This window comes from Mauremys mutica, unplaced genomic scaffold, assembly GCF_020497125.1.
Source record: "Mauremys mutica isolate MM-2020 ecotype Southern unplaced genomic scaffold, ASM2049712v1 Super-Scaffold_100089, whole genome shotgun sequence".
NCBI classification, from domain to species: Eukaryota; Metazoa; Chordata; order Testudines; family Geoemydidae; genus Mauremys; species Mauremys mutica.
The window spans coordinates 349,451-372,281 of record NW_025423261.1 but is presented as its reverse complement, the minus strand read 5'-3'; the positions used below and the strand labels follow the sequence as shown (position 1 = coordinate 372,281).

General features: G+C 52.1%; 4 non-coding genes across 4 annotated transcripts; 2 read left to right on the top strand and 2 right to left on the bottom strand.

The window, feature by feature from the left end:
• Positions 1–5,220: 5,220 nt before the first annotated feature.
• TRNAS-AGA lies at positions 5,221–5,300 on the bottom strand. Its single transcript has one exon. It is a non-coding gene; the product is annotated as a tRNA-Ser (tRNA).
• Positions 5,301–9,284: 3,984 nt separating this feature from the next.
• On the top strand, positions 9,285–9,360 carry TRNAN-GUU. The gene has a single exon. It is a non-coding gene; the product is annotated as a tRNA-Asn (tRNA).
• An 11,869-nt stretch (positions 9,361–21,229) lies between these two features.
• TRNAQ-CUG lies at positions 21,230–21,301 on the bottom strand. The gene has a single exon. It is a non-coding gene; the product is annotated as a tRNA-Gln (tRNA).
• A 762-nt stretch (positions 21,302–22,063) lies between these two features.
• On the top strand, positions 22,064–22,145 carry TRNAS-CGA. The gene has a single exon. It is a non-coding gene; the product is annotated as a tRNA-Ser (tRNA).
• The last annotated feature ends 686 nt before the right edge of the window (positions 22,146–22,831 follow it).

Below are 22,831 nucleotides of genomic sequence, written 5' to 3'. Positions count from 1 at the left end.
CATTAATAAATCTAGGGTAGCTTGATGGGCAGAGGGTGATTGGTGGAAGGGTCCATCTCTCTAGTTCTCCAGGCCAGTGAAGAATGATGGGGTTGGAGTCTTGTTCTTCATATTCATGGTGTGAGTACAGAAGGGGCTGGAGCTCCCACCAGGGAGAGCATTACTGGTGGGCTTTGTGCTCTGCAGCACTGGTTATGGCTCTATTAGTGTGTATGGTCTCCAGTTAAGGCGTAAGTCCTATGAAGGAACTGACTGCCTTCCTCTGCATGGTGTTGGGGGGGGGGCGCAGGATTTCAATTGTTGCACCGTCCTGAGGACTGCTGGTCCTGTTTTCCCGACCATCAGAGGAAACTCTTCTATGATGAGCACTACCTGGCGCAGGTCTGTAGCGAGGTCGGCTTAGAGGACGTGTTTCTCCACAGTGGAACCAGTGGAGGGTGGGCGGTAGCCTCCTATTCCTCTGACCCGAGCTCACACTAGCCGCAGAGGGGATACACCTTTCTGCGGGGACAGGCCAGGAGTCGCACTGACGGGATTTACGTGAAGGAGAGCACGTCGACAGCCCAGTGCAGGGTGGAGCCAATGGACTGTTCGGATCACGCAGCTCTCACCGTGTGCTCAATGTGGGCAATTCCCTGACCCACGGCAGAGGATATTGAAGCTGAACATCCAGAGCTTGCAAGATAAAGGGGCAGGGGGGTCGAGGCCTGGCGGTGTTGGCAGAACGGGAAAGCATCAGAGGGTTCTATGGCAACCGGGGGGATTGGTGGGAGTCAGTCAGGGAGGAGTTGGTGGCTTTGTTCTGGCGGCTGGGGAAACACCATAACATTAAAGAAACCAGCAGTGCCGAGTCCTGCAGTGTCACCTGTGGGATTTCCACAAGACCATCCAGACAGGGGAGCCAGTCAGCGTGTGACTGTACGATCGGATCAAGCGACAGCTGGCCGAGTTCCAGGAGATGAGGCTGCAGCTGGCCAATATGAGTGGGAGCACCGAGTGAAGGGAGGAGCAGCGTCCCCTGACATTTTTGCAGTCTGCAGGGAACGGAGACAAAGCAGGGGGATGTGGGGTCTCAGGGCAGGACCCACAGATCCGGTAGTGCAGAACTATAGTCGCTGGAGAAGGAGAGAGAGTCCTGCGAGAGGAAGCCTCTGGTGGGAAGCAATAAGTGCAGAGTGCAAACGAGCCAAGAGTCACAGGGGTCTAAAAAACAAAACAGTAGCAGGTCCCATGGTGTAAGGGGCAGCCCTCAGGACTTTGAATCGTGGAATCTGAGTTCAAATCTCAGTGGGACCTCGTGGAGATATGTTGCTTTGCTACAAAGTCCTAGAGCTCAATGTGTTTGGCTACCCTCTCTCAGGGTCAACTAGGGTGAGTTTTTTCCCTCCTGCTGGGTGACTGATGCCCACTGGAGATAGGTCTTTGGTCCGGCCGGTTCAATGGATTGGCCGCTATAGGTTGGGGTCCTAGAACTTAACAGCCTGGCTAGAGAGTCCTGTGGGTTGACCATATGGTTGTTTCTCGCTGCTTCACCTGATGTCCACAACTTTGGTCCCTGCAGCTGCCACACTCTTCCTCTTGCCCACATGGCATTTAAAGGAAGGAGGGCCAGGGCCAGGCTTCACAGTCAGGGCTAGGCAGGAGGGAGGTAGAGTCCCACCCTGGAGCCCAGCACCTCTCCTCCTCTGGGCACCTGGAGCAGAGGCGGCTGGTGCTGACAGCTCCAAGGGAAGGCTTAAAAGCCACAGAGCAACCGAGGGCAGGGCCAGAGGAGGGGAGAACCATGCCTATGTGTGGCCAGCAGACAGCCACAAAGACACCCGGCCAGCCTGCTCTCTGCTCCCTGCCATGCCGAACCCCCACTGAAGGCCACCCACAGACCAGCATTCGTTCTGTGGCCAGCCAGCATCACAAGGTGGTAGGAAAGCAGGGCCAGCCCCCAAGTGGGGCCTCTGACCATTCCCACTCAAGGGGCTCCTTTTGGCCGTGGGGCAGGAGACATTTCCCCCAAGAGGCTTTTTCCCAGCTGCTGAGAAGCACAGAAGTACCCGCTGTTTGCTCTTGTGGTGAAAGCGTTAATACGTTTCAGCGGCCTGGCTAACTCAGCTGGCAGCACCTCTGGCTCTTACTCTGAAGGTTGAAGTTACAATTCCCTGTTTGCGTGCTTGGGGCTCCTCTTCAACAATACAACACACAATCTGACTAAGCCCCCACCCAGTAACCTGGGGAAACTAACCCTGGCCACTGGGTGCCTCTAAGAGGCGATACTTTCCCCACTCACAACCACTGAGTGTAGAAAAGAAACTTTAAGAAAAAGAAGGAAAATCACCTTGTATTAACTTGGGAAAATACCACAATCAGGATTCATAACACAACACTATGAGCAAAACACCCCTCCACAGTGCGCTGGGCAGTGGTCTTTTGCCTCGGGCTCCTAAATCCAGACACCAGAAGCTCTGTGGATGTGCCCCTCCCTTCACTGCACCTCACCCACAGCTGCTGTCCTGGGTCAGTGAAAACCCAGAGTTCACCTCTCACCTCCGGGGGGGAAAGCCCCTTTCTCCCTCCGCTGTCTGGCCACATTGCCGGCCACTTGCCGTTCCACCCTGTCACCGCTCTGCTGGCCACCCTCTCTGCTCTGGGACGTCTTGTGGTCCCACCAGGAGCGGAACAGGCTCCCTAAAAGTAGCGGCCACCAGAGCCCGAACAGTAGCCCCATCCCTTCTGCTCAACGCCATGCCACTACCCCACCCCTGCTCCCCAAGGCCGCACTCCTGAGCTGCCTCTTCCCCCAAGACCTCGCCTCCCGCTCACTGCTCTCCGTCCCCTCCCCGCCCTCACTCGCCTTTACGGTCATTACAAAGTGGCAAGGCAGAACCCTCCCATTTTTAAAAGCCCTGGGGTGTTGTTCCCCCCTGTTCAGGCGCCCCTGGGGCCCTGCACTTCACACAGCTCTCCCTGATTTCAGCTGTTAGTGAGGGAGCCTCACTGCTAGCGCAGACTGGGCAGTTTCTTGCATGAGAGACCCTGTCCCAAAGCAGGACTAATGCTTAGAGCTGGTTCTCAGTGATTTCAGATCTGTTGGTCTGCAGCAAGACTCTCCATTGAGTCTTAACCAGCTCTGTTATTACACAGGGAAGAACAAAAGGGTCAAATGGTGCCTGGAACCCTTAAGAAGAATCCACCCCACCAAGTACCAACACTTGTCGCTACCTGCTCTCAGCCCCACTGAGAATGTTTTGGGGTCACTCCTTGGCTTTATCAACCTAGGGAACTGGAGAATGATAACTAACAGGTGCTCCAGTGGCACAATTGGTTTGTGCACAGTACTTATAGGGCAGTGCTGAGAGAAGCTTTGCTGAAGTTGTAAGTTCAAACCTCACTTGGAGCACCAGTTTTCATTAACCACATGGCATCACCCCTTCATTTTGCCCTGTGGAATGTAGAATTCCAGCCCAGGGACACTGAGGAGGGGAGGAGTTAAAAATGCCCCTTCACTTATTACCTCCTCTCCAGAGCACAGGTCAGAATCTACAATCCTTTCTCCCCCTGCAGCCCCTGTGCCAGGATCCCTCAAGCAGAGCCTGGAGTCCTGCCCATGGCGTCTGTACTATTGACAAAGACTAAGTGACAGGGACAAAACACTCAAATCCCACCTGGTGCGGGGAGCCAGGTTTGCTCTTCAAATTCTGTCGTTGGTACATTTCCAGGCCTGGGAATGTCCCACAACAGCATTGAATGGGAAGCTGCCTGCAGAACAGTAACACTGCACAGAGCTCCTGTGGAGGAGGGGTGGGAATTAGTAACATTTTGAGGATCTTTTGGGAAATGAACCTTTGCTGACAAGGTTTGTCTCTGTTCATATTTCACCTTCAGGTGTTATGTTGAGGGATCTTTAGTATATTTTTGTGAGGTTAATAACTATCTCCTCAACTTTATTTACTCAACTTAAATATTGGTGTCACTTGATTTTTGCATCTCCCTGTGAAAATACAACTGACACATGTGGCTTTCTACTGGGGGTCATGATGTTAAAGTTGGGGAATTCAGGCTCTGTACTTCTGGGGGGGGCTGCTGCTTTTTTACAGCTGCCTCACGGCCAGGCACACTGGGCTGTTAGCTGTACCCACGGTCCTTGCCAGGGGCCCCTGCTGAACCCTGGGCGGCTGCACTGCAGTGCTGGGGTGACGCTGCAGGTGGAGAAACTGCTGTGGAGCAATGTAGAGCAGGTGCAGGAAGGAGACGCGGTCACTGTTCACATTCTGAACTGCACCATTTTCCAAATTTGGGAATAGATTCATAGACTTACGGTCAGAAGGGACCATTATGATCATCTAGTCTCATCTCCTGCACAATCCAGGCCACAGAATCTCACTCATCCACTCCTGTAACAAACCCCTAACCTATGTCTGAGTTATTGAAGTCCTCAAATCGTGGCTTAAAGACCTCAAGGTGCAGGGAATCCTCCAGCAAGTGACCCGAGCCCCATGCTGCAGAGGAAGGTGAATGTCCGAGAACAATTCTAGGGGAAGGTGAATGCAGAGCTATGACACTGGAGATGCCCAGACCTCCAATGGGGGCGGCGTGGAAATTAATAATGAGAAGATCATTTGCAAAATTAATCATCACTGACAAGATTTGGCTCTGTTCCTATTTCACGCTGTGGTGTTAGTTAGAGGAATCAGTACAGATTTTTACTATATTGATTAAACACTTAATTTTATTTAACCAAGCCAAAAACTTAGTGTCACTTATTTTTGCTCTCTCCTAGCAAGAATGAATTGAATTTTGTGACTTTCTGGAAAGTGCAGCGAGATTAAATGTGGGGAATTCAGTCTCTGTGTTTGTGAGCTGATGTTTTCCTCTCACAGGTCAGTGCCTGCAATGAAATACCAAGAGGGATCTAAGGGCTGGTGTACGCTGGGCACTGAACTGGTAGAGCGACGTCTCTCACGGTGTGAAAAACCCCCACCCCAAACCCATATTGTTAAGGTGACCTAAGCCCTGGTTAGATAGTGCTAAAGAAAAGGAAGAATTGTTCTGTCCATGTAGCTATTACAGGGATGGGAAAAACACTCCAGTCACTGTTTACTCCAAAGTGCTATAGCAGTGCCACAGCAGCCTTTTAAGTGTAGACAGAGTGAAACTAGATCTGGCTACAGTTCGCACTGTTGATGCTCAGGTACTGAGAGTGCAATAATAACAACAGATCAGTGTTTGCATAGTTGGCAGGATTTGAACCTGCAGGGAGACCCCAATGGATTTCTAGTCCATCGCCTTAACCGCTTGGCCACAACTACTTGATATGCGCCAGTTTTACTACATGATGATTCTGGTCTAACTGAATTGTCAGTTCAAATTGTTTGCTCAGACCAGCTTCCCCAGCACACTCATGGCTGCATTAGTGTAAGTGTGTCCTTGGCTGAAACAGTGAGAATTCCTGCCCATTTCCCTTCCGGCTGGAGCAGGATGAGAGTATGTTTGTGTTAATAGCATTGCTGTAGATTGTTGTTCATTCCCCACTCTGACAATTCAGACAGTCCCTTTCCCATTCAAATCTCCAGCACATCATTTCAATAGCAGGGGGCAGGATTTCTCTGGGGCACTGAGGGCTGGTGCGTGAATTCAGTCTTGCATTCCACCCTTGATGTTTCATGGACTAACAACAGCAGCAGAAAGAAAGAGCCGAGCCAATATCTCCCTGGCAGGGATGCAGGTGTCACGTCCCCTCTGTCTGACCATCGCCATTGCAGGAGAGAAAGGTTCACTGGAATCGAATGCCCTGGCTCAGACAAGAGCCACAGGATGATTTTGCTGTTCATGGATCTGTGCAAAGGAAATTTTGTCTCTGTGTGAAACTGAGGTCGGAAATGAATCATCCACATGGTGGCCCAATGCTCTAGGGAATGTGGGTGAAGGACTCGGGCTGAGAAATGATGTAACAGGGGTTTGTTTCAATTTATTGCCCTGATTAAAATCTAAGGCTAAAAGGCAGCCACTGTTGTTAGTACTTGTACCTGTGTAGGGACACCCCAGTGGGTGTCAAGTCCATTGCCTTCACCAGGGGCAGTCAATTATTTTATCAAGATACAAATTTCTTGGTCAAGGCCTAGGCTCCAGAGAAAACAATACACGGCTGATAAGAAGAAGTACATCAAAAGATTTTGCAGCCACCATGGGCATAACTATGATGTGTCGTGTTTCACTCTTTATACCTGGCGCCACCTCTTTTCCCTTTAGCCTTTTAGTTGACCAAGGGCAAAGCTGAACATCTCCTCAGATACCAGGGAGTGTTTATGTCCATTCCTGCGAGCTACACAGGGGTTTAATGTTGCTGCTTTCAGTCCTCTGGCTCTGGCGGGATAAGGAACAATTCAGGCTGTCACTGAACTGAAGGAGGAAGGTCAGTTTTTGACAGGGAGAGGGATGCCGCCTCTTAAAGGTGTTTGTCTGGCTGGCAGTCCTGGTTCCCAGGTCTCGCCCGTGGGGCTCCAGCAGTTTTGGGACCGGGTCACTCCCTTGGCCCCGCCTGCCACCCCCAGGCGCTCCCCCCAGGGGCCCCGTCAGTGCAGCGGAGCTGAGCAGCATCTGCCTGCTCGCTCCAGTGGCTGCCGGCCCCTCCCCATGGCAGGGCAGGGTGGGGCTGTGCCTCCACGCGCTGCCCCAGCCCCGAGCCCCTGCAGCCAATGGGACACTGTGGGGGTGATGCCTGGGGGCAGCAGCATGCGGAGGACCCTCAGCCCACCCCACCTTGGAGCCCCAGGTAAGCGCCACACCCCTGACCCCCTTCCTGAGCCTGCATCCCCACCCCCTCCCCACATACCCCCTCCCACCCACAAACTCCAGCCCAGAGCCTGCACCCCAGAACCCCTCCCCAACCAAAACTCCCTCCCAGAGCCCAACTTCTCACCCCTCCTGCACCCCAATCCCCAGCCCCAGCCCAGGGCCTGCACCCTAGACCTCCTCCCCTCACCCAAACTCCCTCCCAGAGCCTTAGGCAGGTGGAGGGTGGAGTTTTGGGGGGCGGGTTCTGGGCAGTATGAGTGACATTATTGGCCCACTGGGAGGACTGGAGGACTGGCCCTGGCCCTAAGGTAAATTGTGGTTGAGACCCTGCTTTAAGGGATTGGAGCAATGCTGGAGAGACTGACGGGCAGGGAGCTGGGGAGCTGTGTGTGCCCCAAGGAGAGTTGTTGTTGTGCTCCGGTGACACAGAGCGGGGGTGGGGAGTTTGTAAGCTGTGGTGTTTGTATAAAGTTTACTAACCCCCAGGTTAAAAACTGTTCCTGCTCTGGGCTATACAGTGATTCCCTTTAAAATCTTTTTCGAATGAAAATCAATTTCCAGACCCATCTCCAGTATGTTCAGGAGTTCTCTGAATGGGGGCGGGGGGCTTGAAATGAATTTAAACACTCAGCATTTTCCTGTGCAAATGAATAAAGACCTAGCAGAGCTGTCCAGCAGCTGAAATCAGTTCCAGTCCTCGGCGTCTCTAAGAGGGACACTGGGTAGCTGAGGCATGTGGGACACCTCTGTGGTGAGGACAGGTGAAAAAATGCTGGGACTCGGGAGGGCTCAGAAACAAGAAGCAGCTTGGCAAGGTTAGCTGGAGCGGGGAAGCGAGGCTGGTTCCAGGGAGGCATGGCAGGGCCCAGCCCAGTCCTGCTCCGGCTGAGCGGCTCTGGGCCCATCCGAGCGGCGCTGGCCCTGGCCAAGAGCCACTCAGATAGGGCGGGGGCTGGGGCTGGGGCTGGGGCCGGAGCCAGGGCTGGAGGCGCTTGGCCGGAGCCGGAGCGCTCAGCCGGAGCAGGACTGGGCTGGGCCCTGCCATGCCTCCCTGGAGCCGACCTCACTCCCCCACCCCAGCTTACCTTGCCAAGCCTGGCTCCAGCCAAACTTCTCCCCTGTCCCGGGCTCGGGCCCTGCCAAGTGGCTCTGGCTCAGCCCCGGCCTGGTCCAGTGCCCCCGGCCCGGCCTCGAGCGTGGTAAGGGGGCAGGGAGCAGGGAGGGGGTGTTGGAAGAGGGCAGGGGAGTTCGGGCGGGGTGGATAGGGGCCAGGGTGGTCAGAGGGCAGGGCACAGGGGAATTGAATGAAGGCAAGAGTCCCAGGGGGCCATCAGGCATGAGAGGAGAGGTTGGATGGGGTGGCAGGGAGCAGTCAGGGGACAGGGAAGGAGGGTGGATGGGGTAGGGATCTCGGGGGGGATGACATCAAAGAATGTGGGAGGTTGGATGGGGCAGGAGTTTCGGGGTGCACGGCCCCCTCATGGCAGGAGGAGGAGGAAACTGGTTACTAATTTTTTTGGCAGCTCATCAGTGGTTAGCGCACAGTACTTCTAGTACCAGTGCTGAATGGAGTGATGCTGAGGTTGTGAGTTCAAACCTCACCTAGAGCACTAGTTTTCTTTAAGCAAATACCTTCTGCCAATCTTTTTGCCCTGCAGAAAATACAATTGCAGCTCAGAAGATACCGAGGTCCCCTTGCTTTACAGAGAGCAGGGCAGATTCCACAGATCTACCAGGCTCTGCTCTCCACCAGCCGCCTGTGTCGGGAGGGGTCAGGCAGAGCCCAGAGCACTGCCCCCGACTCCCCCTCAGTCTTTGCTCCCCAAACCACCTGTGTGCTCACCCTCTTCGCTGTGAGACTCAAACCCTGGCTGGCTTTCTGTACGTCAGTGTTTTTTGTCTGTCGTGTTGATGTGCATGTGGGTCCTGTGTGATTTTGGTGGATGCCTGGCATAGTTTTGTGTGTATGGGTGTGTGTATGACTTTTGCATGCGGATTGGTTTTTTGCTTAGTATTCTTTTGGTATATGGTTTTTGTGCTTTCTTGTTGTGGTGTGGAAAGACAGAGGCCGTTTTGAATCTTTTAAAATTGTTGTTAGTGCTGCAGTTGCTTACCCTAAGCTTATGCCGTTAGATCTCTTTCACGGTGTATTTTGGTCCTGAGAGGTAAAAGGTGTGTTGTTATGGAGTGAGGTAGCAAACGTCAGTTGCAGAGGTGGTACATGTGCCCCGCCCCCGGGTCCCAGAGTCCAGAATTTGCATAAACCCACCCACTGTCCTGTGACTAACAATCTCGCTCTGCTAACTCTTCCAGCAAAACAGGCCAAAGAAAGTGTATGCGAGCGCTGTACCACAGCCCCATTGCTCTTTTCGGTTCCTTCCCACAGAACTTTTGCTCCATACCAGTCCAGTTCCTTGCTGTTGCTTGTCTAACCACTGCATGCATGTGCTATACCGTACCCTGAGCTGATTCCTGGCTTTTGTGCTTGATACAGCCTGGCCCCTCTGTGGCGCAATGGGTCAGCGCGTTCGGCTGTTAACCGAAAGGATGGTGGTTTGAGCCCACCCAGGGACGATACTCAGCTTGTGCTGCTTCCTTGCTTCCCCAAGGCCTGTGGGGGAGCCTCAAAGGTCCCATTTTGCTGCCTCTTGGCCTCAGTGCTTTCAGCTGATGGTCCAAAGAGCGGGCTGGATGCCATTCAGAAACCCATCTGCCAGCAGCCGTGCCGGAGGCTCAGGCTTAATCCTCAAGGCCGAGCACAAAAACTTTCAGCTGGGAACATTTCGCTCCCTTCCCGCCTCCGCCCAAGCGGCAAGGGAGAAGCGGAGGAGACAGGCCGGCTCAAAGACGCCTCCCTCCCACTTCCCTGTATGCTGTGCAAAGCTCTTGGCCTGCCTCATGCCTCGTCAGGAAAGCACGGCCATGCGGCCCAAGCCTGAGTCACGTCCGCGGCCTGGCCCGCCCCGCCCCGGCTGATAGCGCGCAGAGCCACGCGAGTCAATGGCAGGTCGAGTCAGGAGCCTCGGCTCTTTCCCCTGACAGCCACACACACCGCGCTGCCTAGCGCCCCCAGAGCCTCCCTCGTGTTCTCCCGCAGCAGCCGCCTGCCGGTGTGGTGGGAAAAGGGGACCAGGAAGCACTGCAGCCTCATTCCAGGACAGGAGGCCCTCACCACGCCCAGGCCTGCCTCTTGCCTTCAGCCCAGGCAGCCAGAGGTGCTGGGGAGCTCCCTGGCAGGCCGCCGCTTCGCCTCAGCCACCTCTTGCCTCATGGCCTAGGCTCTTGGTGCTCTGCTGGTCACCGGCTCGCTTGAAGGTCCAGAGGGAAAAGAAACAAGCACACGCGTAGCAGAGGATGGTTTCGATCCATCGACCTCTGGGTTATGGGCCCAGCACGCTCCCGCTGGGCCACTCTGCTGCTTCTTCACACCCTCCCCCTGCCACTTAGCCGCCACTATCCGGATTAGTGCCGTACGCGCTCTCGTGCTGGCAGGCAGATGCGCAGGCTGCTAGGCAGCTGCCCTGGTCACAGGATTTTACAGCTTCTACAGGGTAAAAGGGATCTATTTGGGGTTTGGACCCCATTGGGAGCTGGGTAGCTGAGTGCCGGAGACGGGAGCACTTCTTAAACAGTTTTCAGTTAAGCTTTCAAGCTTGTGGGGGACGAGGTTCAGCCTTGGTTCCGTGTCTGCAGCAGGCAAGCGCCTCTGGCTCAATCGCCACCCCCGCCCCCCGCTGTATTAGCAGACTAAAAACCGCAGCAAACGCACACGCCTTGCAAAGGAACAGGAGCCGGGATCTCGAACAAAAGTCAACATTTTATTAAGATGACGTTCAAAGAAAAAAAAAGTGTACAGTACAGAGTTTCGGCATAGAAGTTTCTGGTTCTCAGGGAACAACGTACAGCTTACCCAAGGGGTGCAAAGTTCGGTTTAAGATCGGGTGGCATAAGGAATACGTAATCTGCAATAGCCCTGACTGGGGGGTAAAAGGTTAACGTACAGATACTGAGTTAGGAGGGTATGTTGCCAATATCAGGGCTACGTTCGGGTGTGGAGTATAACGAGCGGTTAGATGAGGATGGATTGACCCGCGTTTGGTGAGTTTTAACGTTCGGTGTTTTGGAATCTTTGCCACAATCTAGTTGAAGCAGGGTCAATATGAAGTCTGCCCTGCCATCTGTTGGTGATGTGTTGTCAAGGCCTTTTGGGGCTGATGTCATTTGCATGGTTACACCCACCTCGGATTGCATGATGGGAGTGCTTGTCCAAACGGTCATTTCAGCTGCTGCGATATCCCCAGTCTCTTTGTTATTGGGGCAGGAGTAATCCAGTGTATTTTCCTGTTGATTTTGGATCAAGGACAGAGTAACTGTACCTGGCATTTGAGGCCTGAGAGCGTCACCCTCTCCTGAAAAGTACTCACCATTAAGGGGTATGGATTCCTAACGGCTGCTCGTGGTGGGAGGTAGAAATGGATGTTTGTTGGTGTCTTGCAGGTGGGGCTGATGTCCTTTCTGCTGTCCCTGGTGTGGAAAGACAGAGGCCATTTTGAATCTTTTAAAATTGTTGTTAGTGCTGCAGTTGCTTACCCAAACTTATGCCGTTAGATCTCTTTCACGGTGTATTTTGGTCCTGAGAGGTAAAAGGTGTGTTGTTATGGAGTGAGGTAGCAAACGTCAGTTGCAGAAGTGGTACATGTGCCCCCCCTCCGGCCCCCCTGGTCCCAGAGTCCAGAATTTGCATAAACCCACCCACTGTCCTGTGACTAACAATCTCGCTCTGCTAACTCTTCCAGCAAAACTTTTCTACCAGGTTCTCATTCAGTAGTATATTTCTACCAACTTTAGCTTTTAAGTATCCTCAAAGATACCTTGTTTAAGTATAACTAAAATTGCTATTTCTGCACTGAAGATTTTCAGTGTATGCTATAACACATTTAAAATGGAATAACAATTAATTCTATTTTTAAACTAAACAGAAAAGAAAACCATAAAATGTGTGTTTAGAGATTGCTAAACTCTAAACTTTTAACTTGCTATTTTTTGGAAACCCATGTGCCTTGTCTAAAGATTTTTGTTTTGGTTTGGGTGAGTTCTGAAATCAAGAACTGCTAAGTACCATTCTACTGTTCTTCATTCATGTCACCAGGATTACTACACTTAATTACTCTTGCCCTAATAAGAAAGAGTTTGGAGATCCCACAGCAGCCAAAATCACCATTTCGACAAGCACCCCCATCATGCAATGCGGGGTGGGTGTGACCATGCACATCAGCAACTAAATGCCTTTGCATCACATCACCAACAGATGGCAGCGTAGAGTTCATTCTGACCCTGCTTACATCCTCCCCCGAGTCAAGAATTGGTGGTCCTGATAAATCACACTCCCTGTTATACCAACTCATTGGTATTGAATGCTGAAGTTATGGCTAGCAAAAAAGGAGGGGGTGCTCCATGGGGCAGGGCGGGAGAAGAATGGATGTTATGGGGGACAACAAAGGATACTGGTTCCAGAGCCGCAGAGCCTGCCTCACCTCACCTCAGCCGGGGGAAAGAGTCACACTCACAGGTGAGCTCCTTCCCCAACCCCAACCCCAACCCCCTCCCCTTCCCAGAGACCCCAACAGCCAATCCCCTCCCTCAGACTGTGCTGCATTCGGCTCTCTCTAGGACCCAGCATCTCTGCCCTGTAGCATCCAGCTTAGCCCTTGTTAACACATAAGTCAGTGGATTGTTCTCTGTCCATACCTGAAACTGAGCACCGGACAAATAGTCTGGAAATTTCTCAGTCATGGCCCATTTCAAGGCCAAGAACTGCAGCTGGTGGATGGGATAGCGAGTTTTGCTATCAGACAGTCCTCAGCTGGCAAAGGCCACAGATTTACATTTACCTTCCACTTCCTGGTAGGAGAGTGCTCCCATACCCTCCAAACTGGCATCAGCATGCAGGATAAACCGTTCGTTTGGGTCAGCAAGGACTAGGACTGGCACATGAATCAGGCAAATAATGATTTCCCGTAAACCCTGTCTCATCTCTCATCCCACCATGTCCCCAATGGAGAGGAGAGGAGCCCCTCCCCTGTCCCAGGCCAAGCACACCAGATCTGTGGGAGGAGATGTCCATGGCCCAGCCCAGGTGTGCTGGAGCTGCTGGGGAGAGAAGTTCCTCTCTCAGCCCAAGCGCACCAGAGTTGATGTTGCAGTGGGGGAGAGGTATCTCTCACCTGGTTCTTAGATGCTCTGATGAGAGGGAGCAGGAGGAAGATTTTTCTTCTCCTTGCATTTCAAACCCTTCACCCCCCCCCCCAACCACTTTCTGCTCTAGCCTGATCTCTCTCTCATGTCTCCAGGGCCGTCCTTAGCTATAGGCAGCTGCCTAGGGCACCACTAGCTCTGGGGGCACCGCTCTGCTGGGAGCCTGGACAGATGGGAAGCAGTGGAGCACATAAGAGCCGGGCTGCTGGATCCTAGAGAGAGCCGAATGCAGCACAGTCTGAGGGAGGGGATTGGCTGCTGGGGTCTCTGGGAAGGGGTTGGGGAAGGAGCTCACCTGTGAGTGTGACTCTCCCCCCGGCTGAGGTGAGGTGAGGCAGGCTTTGCGGCTCTGGAACCAGTATCCTCTGTTGTCCCCCATAACATCCATTCTTCTCCCGCCCTGCCCCATGGAGCACCCCCTCCTTTCTCCCTCCTCCCCAGGAGCATCCCTCTCTCTCCTCCCTCCCCTCCATCAGGGCTGGGTTGGGTGAGGTGCTGGGGGATAGGTGGGGGGAGGAGGCTGCCTGGCTGCCTGCTGAGGAATGAAAGGGAAAGTAACTCACATCCTGGGCAGTGAGCCAGGATTGGAATGTCACACGCGGCTGGGCTGGGGTTAGCCAGATGTGTGAAAAATCAAGACAGGGGGTTGGGGTAGGGTGAGCAGATATCCCTATATTATAGGGCCAAGCCCAATTTTGGGGTCTTTTTCTTATATAGGCTCCTTTTACCCTCCACCCCCACCCCCTGTCCTGATTTTTCACACTTGCTGTCTGGTCACTCTAGGTGGGGGTAATTGGTGCCTATATAAGACAAAGCCCCAAATATCGGGACTGGCCCTATAAAAACAGGACATCTGGATCTGGTCACCCTAGCTGGGGAGCGCGTCTCTCCCCCGGGCTGGCAGCGATCCATCTCATCCGGGGGGAGCTGCACAGGGCAGGATGAGCTGCTGTGGCTCCAGGGATGACCTGTCCCTGAGATCAGATGCTGTGCTAACTTCACCATGGTCCGTAAGGCTGGTGGTGGTGCCCATTGGCGTTTGATTGGACCTGAGGGTTTGCTCCTGCTGTTGCCACTCTGCACTCCAAGAGGTGGATTTTGGGGGTCTACTGCAGCTGTTGGACCAGCAGGCTGGGGGGTGAGCCAAGCATGAAAGCAGTGCTGTGTTGCCATTTAGATTGTCATTTAACAACTTTGTTTGCCAAAAATTCTTGCTAACAATCCTGAATCCAATTTCAATTTTTTTTAAATCAATATCTTAGCCAAAAACAGAAAATTAAGTTGTTGACAATTATTAATGACAGGTTTGGTTTGAGGCAGGGAGTGGGCCAGTTTTCATCAGAGAAACAAAAAATGTTGACTGACTTTCCTATAGCCTGTTACTCCTGATAAGAGCCCTCCAACAACTGTAATATGCTCATCTCCTTACTGGTGTATAGAGCAGGGGTCAGCAACCTACGGCACATGTGCCAAAGATGGCAGGTGAGCTCATTTTTGGTGGTACGCAGCGGCAGGCTGAGCGGCTCAGCCCATCACTGCTCTGGGGTTCCGGCTGCTGCCCTATTGCCAGCTGGGATACCGGCCGCCGGCCCCACTCAGCACCTGCTGCTGGCCTGGGGACCCCCAAGGAACCCCAGGCTAGCAGCGGGCTGAGCAGCCGGCTGAACCACTCAACCTGCTGTCAGCCTGGGGTTCCATTCACTTAGCCGGCAGCGGACTGAGTGGGCCGGTGGGGGGTTGAGTGGCTCAGTCTGCTGCCAGTCTGGGGTGCCGGCAGCACTCAGCCTACTGCTACTCCGGGGTTCCGGCTGCCGGCCCCTTGCCAGTAGGGAGCCCAGCCGCCGGCCCCACTATGCCTCCTGCCAGCCTGAGCAGAATCCCAGGTTGGTAGCGGGCTGAGGGGGGTTGGCGGCTGGGATCCTGGCTGGCAGGAGTTGGTGGTCAGAACCCCAGACCAGCAGTGGGCTGAGCAGGGCCTGGGATCCTTGTCTAGGGTTCCAGCCACCAGTCCCGCTCAGCCCGCACCCAGTCTGGGGTTTCATTTACTCAGCTGACAGTGGCCTGAGCAGGACCGGTGGCCAGGACCGCAGATAATAACAATAGTTTATTTATATAATATAGAGATAGAGAGAGACCTTCTACAAACGTTAAAATGTATTACTGGCACGAGAAACCTTAAATTACAGTGAACTTGGCACACCACTTCTGAAAGGTTGCCGACCCCTGGTATAGACTGACCATATGTTGTACTAAGATTCTCCTGCTTTTTTTTATCCTGTGAGTCAGTATAGCCTTTGCCAGCCCAGAAGTTGGGCAGCCAATGTTTTACGTTTTCACAATGTTTTCTCCAACTTTCATAAAGTAAATACATAGTTAATATGAGTTAAAAAGGCCAGGGACACTTCCTTGTGAAGAATCTGTACAGCAGATCATGCTAGCGCTGTGAAAATGTCAGTTTTTGATGGAACTTTAGAGGCAGTGATTTATCATGTATTTTATCATGTGAATGTGCTGCTATTGCTAATGTCTTTCCAAACAAACTAAGGCACAATAGGACTTCTGTGACATTTCTGTGCTACCTTAATCTAGATGAGATGATTCTGTGCTGACTTCATTTTGGTCACTTTGTGCTTTACCTAGCAGTAAAACTAGGGTTATATTTTCCCACTGTTTGGAAACCCATCTTATTAAACTGATTTTGCAGCCAAAAAAGCCAGAAAGATTGCTTTTAATTAAAAACAAATTTTTGTTTCAATACCTCTTCATATAAATTTCCAATAACATTTTGACAAATTAAAAAAATTATATTATTTGCATCATTCTGTCAAATCAGATTTTTTTCTATAGTGCTACTTCTTTAGTGCTAGTGCATCAGCATTACAGTGTGCTTCATTAAGTTAAACTGGTTTTAATAACGTGAATGTGGCAAGCTTTCCAATACTGTATGCTTATATTTGTGTTGCTAAGAGCAGATCAGGCACAAGGGCACCAGTTTAATAATCTCGCCTAGGGCACCATAAATCCTAAGGACGGCCCTGCATGCCTCAATTCTCTTTTTCCTGGCCTTGTTCCAGAGCCCTCAAAGCCCAATTCTCTGCCTTAACGTTGAGCCCTCTACTGCACCCTGAACCTCTCATTCCAACCCCACCCCAAAGTCTGCACCCCCTAGCCAGTGCTCTCATCCCCCTGCACTCCAACTCTCTGTCCCATGTAGCCTGATTTAGGGTGTACTAATAATATTAAGTTGGAAAATATGATGAAAATTTAATTTATTAGCTTACATTTTATTTAATTTAATTGAGTTATAAAGTTACAGTTGCATTACTGCTATTCAAAAGATACATATGGCATTATATGCAACAAAGTTTTGGTTAATATACTCACACCCTTCCTTGATAACCTGGTGGTAAGAGACACAGGACCAGCCTTGCAGTTCAGGTTTATCAATTCTTGAGTGAAAGATGCAGTGCTTAGAAAAAGCTAATGTTACTTTGGGTTTACTTGAATAAATTAAACTTAAAATCGAAACCTAATAAACAAAGAATAAAAACATAGGGAAACCGAGCTTAGCTGAGTTACTGTGAAACTTAAAGTTTAAGAACAAGTACAGCCTACTGATAGTAGATAGAGAGAGAGTGGAGGAAGTAAGTCAGAATGATAGAGCGAAGTGCTCTAGCAAGGTGAGTTACCTCTTTTATAGGGCACAAGCACCAGAAATCCTTCCTCCTATGCCCAAATTTCATTCTTTACCCACAAAACGTTAGGGTACGCTTACTTCATAGGCTAGTATGTTTGTGCGTGTTGATGACATGTACATATGCACATAAGTTCCCTTGTGGTGTACGTGTTAATTCTGTGGGTACAACACTGAAAAAACCCCTTATGCCATTCTCCATTGTCGATTGGTCTAGGTAAAGGTCTTAGACAGGCGTGGGTACTTCTCTATTTGAGTAACAAGATAAAGGTCAATTTTCCTTTCTGAGTAAAAGGTCACACTATAGAGATGCTCACTTTGCCTTAGCTTAACATACAGGATATGGCCTGTAGGTCCTCTTAAGTCATGTGCCCCAGCCCCCTAATAATTTTTATTGCCCTCTGCTGGACTCTCTCCAGTTTGTGCACATCCCTTCTCATGTGGGTCCCAACCCCAAAAGTACTCACATTTCACCCCAATGGCTCCAAAATGTACATAGGGTGCTGCCATGGTCAAGTCACTCCCGAGCTCTCCAGTGGAGCCTGTTGGCAGAGAACAAGGTGAAAATTAGCCAGAACGTTGCTCAGTCAAGTCCCTCTGCTCCCAGTAGGTGGTATCGGAAAGCTCCAAGATCGCTCACTTCCCTTTCTCTCATCAGCTTCAGGCCCCAGGGTTACAAATGCACAAACCAGTTGAGATTCTCCCCTGGGCTCAGGGTGTGGGGCTGCTCTGAGGGGATGGACTTGCACATTTGGGATATTAGTGCAAAGATAAAATTTCAATTTCTCATAGAGAAAACTGAGGGCAAATTATATTTGGTAAAAATCTTATTTAGTGAAAGGAAAGCTGCAGTGACAGCCTGGTTACTGAGATGCAAAACACTTTCCTCCTGGGAGAAACAAGAAGTTAGAATTAGAAATTTACATCGTTTGTTCCAGTGTTGGCACAGGTTTAATTTTGCTTCTGTGTAGGTTTGTTTCAGGCTGTGACTGTATTGGGTTGTTTTGTTTTTTTTAATTGGAATGGAGCTTTTAATTGACATTTTCTGGATTCAAATGGCTGACCTGCAACACCAGTTTTGACATAGTTCTGCATATTTTATACAGATTTGGCCAGTATTCAAGGATGTGAATCCTTTATGGGAGGTTTTAGTGGTCAGGCTTATTTATTTTATGTTATTTTCTCATCCTGCTGTAGCACACCTTTTTGATAAAATGTTGAAATTATTAATTTATGGCATTTGTTAGTTTTTATTTTTAAAAACAAAGTTTTTCTTAATGTTTGGGTTTTAAATTAAGCATTGTTTTTTGTTTCAATTTTTCATTTAGGTTTTTGTTGTTGATGGGATCTTTAAGAACTTTGGATTTAAATAATATTTTTATCTCAAGGTTCCAAAGACTCAGACAAGGTTTTCATCTCGAGGCCAAAAGACCAAAAACATCAAGACACTTGATCACGTCCTTGGATAGACCAAGAGACGACTCACACTAGATCTGAGCTCATAGTATTAAAATTTGGACAGATTTAGATTATTAAAGTAAACCCTGTTTACTATTTTATTTTAATAAAGGTTGTATTGCTCCCATAAAGGATGGAGCCTGCCCCCCAATTTTTTTTGTCTAGCCCATCTCAGTCCCCCACCAAACGAGAAGAGTCTGATGCCACCCCTGCTGGTCACTGGGTGTCACTGCTGCTCCAAGGGAAACACAATCTGTGCATTACCGTGACCGGTCGCTGGGTGTCACTGCTCCTAGAAGGCAGACACATGCTGTGCATTACGCCACCTGGCCACTGGGTGTCACTGCTGTACCAAGGGAAACACCTTCTGTGCATTACCCTGAATGACCACGAGGTGTCACTGCTGCGCCAACGGAGACACCTTCTGTGCATTACCCTGAATGACCACGAGGTGTCACTGCTGCGCAAACGGAGACACCTGTGCATTACTCTGACTGCTCACTGGGTGTCGCTGCTGCTCCAAGGGAGACATAAGAATGGCCAGACGCGAAGTCCATCTCGCCCAGTATCCTCCTGTCTTCTGACAGCGGCCAGTGCCAGGGGCCCCAGAGGGACTGAACAGAGCAGGGAATCATCAAGTGATCCATCCCCTGCCGCCCATTCCCAGCTTCTGGCAAACAGAGGCTACAGGCACCATCCCTGCCCACCCTGGCTAATAGCCCGAGATGGACCTGTCCCCTGTTCATTTATCTAGTTCTTTTTTGAACCCTGTTATACTCTTGGCCTTCACAACATCCTCTGGCAAGGAGTTCCACAGGTTAACTATGCAACTGCCCTGAGTTCCCCCCCACCCACCCCGGGTTGTCTATGGAAAAGAGGATGAGGATGAGGAGAGCCATGATGTGTCTGTCACTGGCTGGTGCCTCAGTTTCCTCTAGGCAGCAGTGCTGCAGGCTCCTTTGGTCAGTGCCCATGCAGCTGTGTTGGGGGAAGGGGGAGTAGAGGCTCATGCTCCCCAGCCCCATGCCCCTCCCCCAGCAGCTGGGGAATCCAGGCCAAATGTAACCCTGGTAGCTGGGCCGGGGTTAGCCTGGGCCGGGGTAGGGCTGGGGAGGAATTGCGGGGGAGACAGATGCACCCGCTGTGAGGGGAGATCCTCCCATTCCCTGCCAACCCCCCTCACTCCTTGCAGCACGGCGCCCCCTAGCACTTCTTTCTCTGTCATGGGGGTGTCTGCTGCCTGCTTCTCTCTTAGCATCATCTCTCCGCACCCTGGGGCACTGGTGTTGTCTGTACTGAGCAAACAGGCAGGCCCCGGTGTGCCCCATGGCGCTGCCCCGCAATTGGGGGGGGGGCAGCTGTTGGATGGAATATGGGGGTGGGCAAGGCTGGGGGCCAGGACTCCTGGGTTCTCCCCTCAAATGTGGGAGGGGATTGGGGGTTAGGGGGTAGAGAGGGGGAGGGCTGGGATCCAGGGCTCCTGGTTTTTCTGGTTTTCTCCACCTCCTGCAGCGGCCTTGGTCCTTTCAGTGCGTTTCCTGTTCCAAATTCATTTGCTGACTTGTGCAACCCACCCCAGAGGTGGCTGCATCTCAGTGTTGGGTGAGGCACCCTTGGCTGCATCACCTCCTAACCGCGTCTCTCTCCCCCTGCAGGTGACCCTGCAGCACTCGGCAAACATCCGCAAGATCGTGGGGGGCGCTTTGAGCATTGGGCAGGCAGGGGCAGGCACCCCGTTCCCCCCCCCGAGAATGGGACCCAGCGCCCCCTACTTTTTACAGGGATTAAAGAGGGGCAAAGGGGGCAAATCAGAGGAGGGGGGTGGCCAGGGTCTGAGCAGCGGGTGGAAATTGACTGGTCGGGGGGTCAAGCAGCTGGAGGCAGAGTTAGGAGAGGGGCTGAAGGGCAAAGTCAGGGAGCGGGGAAGGAGCCGGGTTAAGCCCAGGGGGAGGCGCTGCCAGAGGGTTAAACCCCGGCACAGGCAGGGGCAGAGGGGTAACGGTTACCCTGGGGGGCTGAGACTCCAGTGTTTGCAAAAACAGGGTGGGGGGAGCAGAGGGGCTTTTCTATTTCCCCTCCCACAGGCAGCACCTCTCAGCATGGGCTTCCCAGGGCTGGGCTCTTAAAGGCACAGGCATCCCACTGCCTAGACACTGCAGCTCCTCTCTGATGTAACCTACTGAGGTGCTGCAGTAGGAGACTCAGTTCAGTGAGACCGGGCATTCCCTATACGCCCCCCAGCCAAGGGGCTGTGCACCCCTCCCTCGAATTTCCCCAACACCCCCCAGTGGTCAGGTAGTTACATGCAGCGCTGCCAATGTTGTCATTGGTTGCAAATCTGAATGGAAATTGCAACATTAACACACACTTTAAAAGCAGGTCCAACGTATGAAAAATACTTGTACCTGAGAAAGTTTAATAGGTTTGAAAAGTCTGGACAAAGCCTGGTTGTGTTTGCTGTTGTGTTTGCTGACAATGTCGGTGCATTGGCTTCAGCAATGTTGGCCAACCTCAGAATTTCAAATGATGATTTGGATGCAAGGTGTGAATGACTCTCCCCTGACAGCTAGTGATGAGCCAGGGTTGGGGGAGGCTTTGGGACCAGACTGTATTTACATGAACTCACCTACTCTGCCGAGGTGTCCAGCAGACAGAGCTGGGCCCCCTCTGCTCTAGGTGCCCAGAGGAGGAGGGAAGGTGTGTGGGGCTCCAGCCTGGGGCTCTTCCTCCCTCCTGCCAAGCCCTGACTATCAATCCCAGCCCTGACCCTCCTTCCTTCAAGCGCCATGTGGGCCCCAGGAAAAGTGTGGCAGGAAGCACCAGGGCCAAACTTGTGGGCATCAGGTGAAGCAGCAAGAATCCCACCCATCAGGGTAGCAAGTTCTAGAGCCCCAACCCATTGTGGCCACCCCAGCCAGAGACCTGGCTCTAGGAGGGGTGAGTCACCCAGCAGAAGGGGAAAGACTGGCTTTTGCACAACTGGAGACAGGGAAGTTGAGCTCTGGGAGCTCCAGGGCTTTACCAAAAGCCAGCACAAGGTCCCACTGAGATTTGAACTCAGATTACAGGATTCAGAGTCCTGAGTGCTGCCCGTTACACCATGGGACCAGCTCATGCTGCCTTCTCTGCACATCAGTGACCCTCATGGGGCTGGCTTGTGTAAGGGGGCTCTTGGCCCTTTACTACAACTTAGTGTGTGTGTGTGGGGGGGCGTAGGTTGGCTAGTTCCCAGCACCAATAGAAGGGGGAAGGGCCAATGGGAAATCAGGACCCTGAGACTGACAGTCCCCAGGGGCAATGGGGAGAGGCCAAAGCTCCAAGTTAGCCGCACTGACAGGCCAGGCAGTGTAATGAGGGAGTCACCAGGCCAGGGGGTCCCATCCTCCGTGGGAGCTGGAACTGCCTGGGCCAGAGTGGGGCGGAGCTAAGGAGAGAGCAGGAGCCCGAGAAGAGCCGGGGAGCAGAGCTGGGCAGGTGAAGTGCCAGAAACTGCTCCCTGTAGGACTTTGCTACCTGCAGCAGTTACTGAGACCTGAGGTTGTTTTATTTGCTGACTTGTCCTAATTGGCTAAAACTTGACAGTGGTTTCTCTAGCAAAGGCCAGTCCCTGGCCCCCTGGTCCAGACATCCTCATTCACACCAGGCTTCAAGTTGAGAATCATTTCCCCTTCCTGCTCTGTGGGAGGGGAAACTTTTAAACGCGCTCTCTGTGCGACTGCACATGGCTAAGCAAAGCGAACAAACCCCCAATCCCTCCTGTGCTTTGGGGGCCAGGTTTGCGGTGGGAATTCTGTAGCTCAGATAACTTCACGCCTGGGCATTGTGATTCTTTACCAGTTTCTCTGGCATTGGGGAAGATTTGTGCTCACAGCTGTGATGGCCGAGTGGTTAAGGCGTTGGAGTCGAAATCCAATAGGGTTCTCCTGCGCAGGTTCGAATCCTGCTCACAGCGAGGCCTGTGTTTTTGCCAGTCTCTCACCAGAGCAACACCTCTGTACAACCCCCTGAGACACTCTCAATTCTCTCCCCACCCCAAGTAAATCCTGTTCTGCTCCTTTCATAGAGATCCCTGGGACACCCCCTCACACTGTGTCCCTGAGGGGTCAGGCAAACTCTCAGCACCTGAAGCCTCTGCCACTCACCTAGTGCCCCATAGATTAGCCATGTCGACGTGCTCTCCTTCACGTAAATCTGGTCAGTGCGACTCCTGGCCTGTCCCTGCAGAAAGGTGTATCCCCTCTGTGGCTGCTGTGAGCTCGGGTCAGAGGAATAGGAGGCTACCGCCCACCCTCCACTGGTTCTGCTACAGAGAAACACGTCCTCTAAGCTGACCTCACTACAGACCTGCGCCAGGTAGTGCTCATTGTAAAAACATTTCCTCTGAAGGTCGAGAAAACGGGACCAGCGGTTCTCAGGCTGGCTGACACAATTAAAATCCGCCCCAACACCAAACACCGTGTGGTCCAGAGGAAGGGAGCCAGTTCCTACCATGGATCTTTCCTTTCACACCTTAACATCAAGTGTCTCCTCTTGGGCCTCTGACTCCCTGCCACATTCCACGTGCCAGATGCCCCTTCCCCAGCACTGTCGTCACTCAGCTTTGCAGAGACGCTTTCCTCCCAAGTCCCTGCCCCCTCT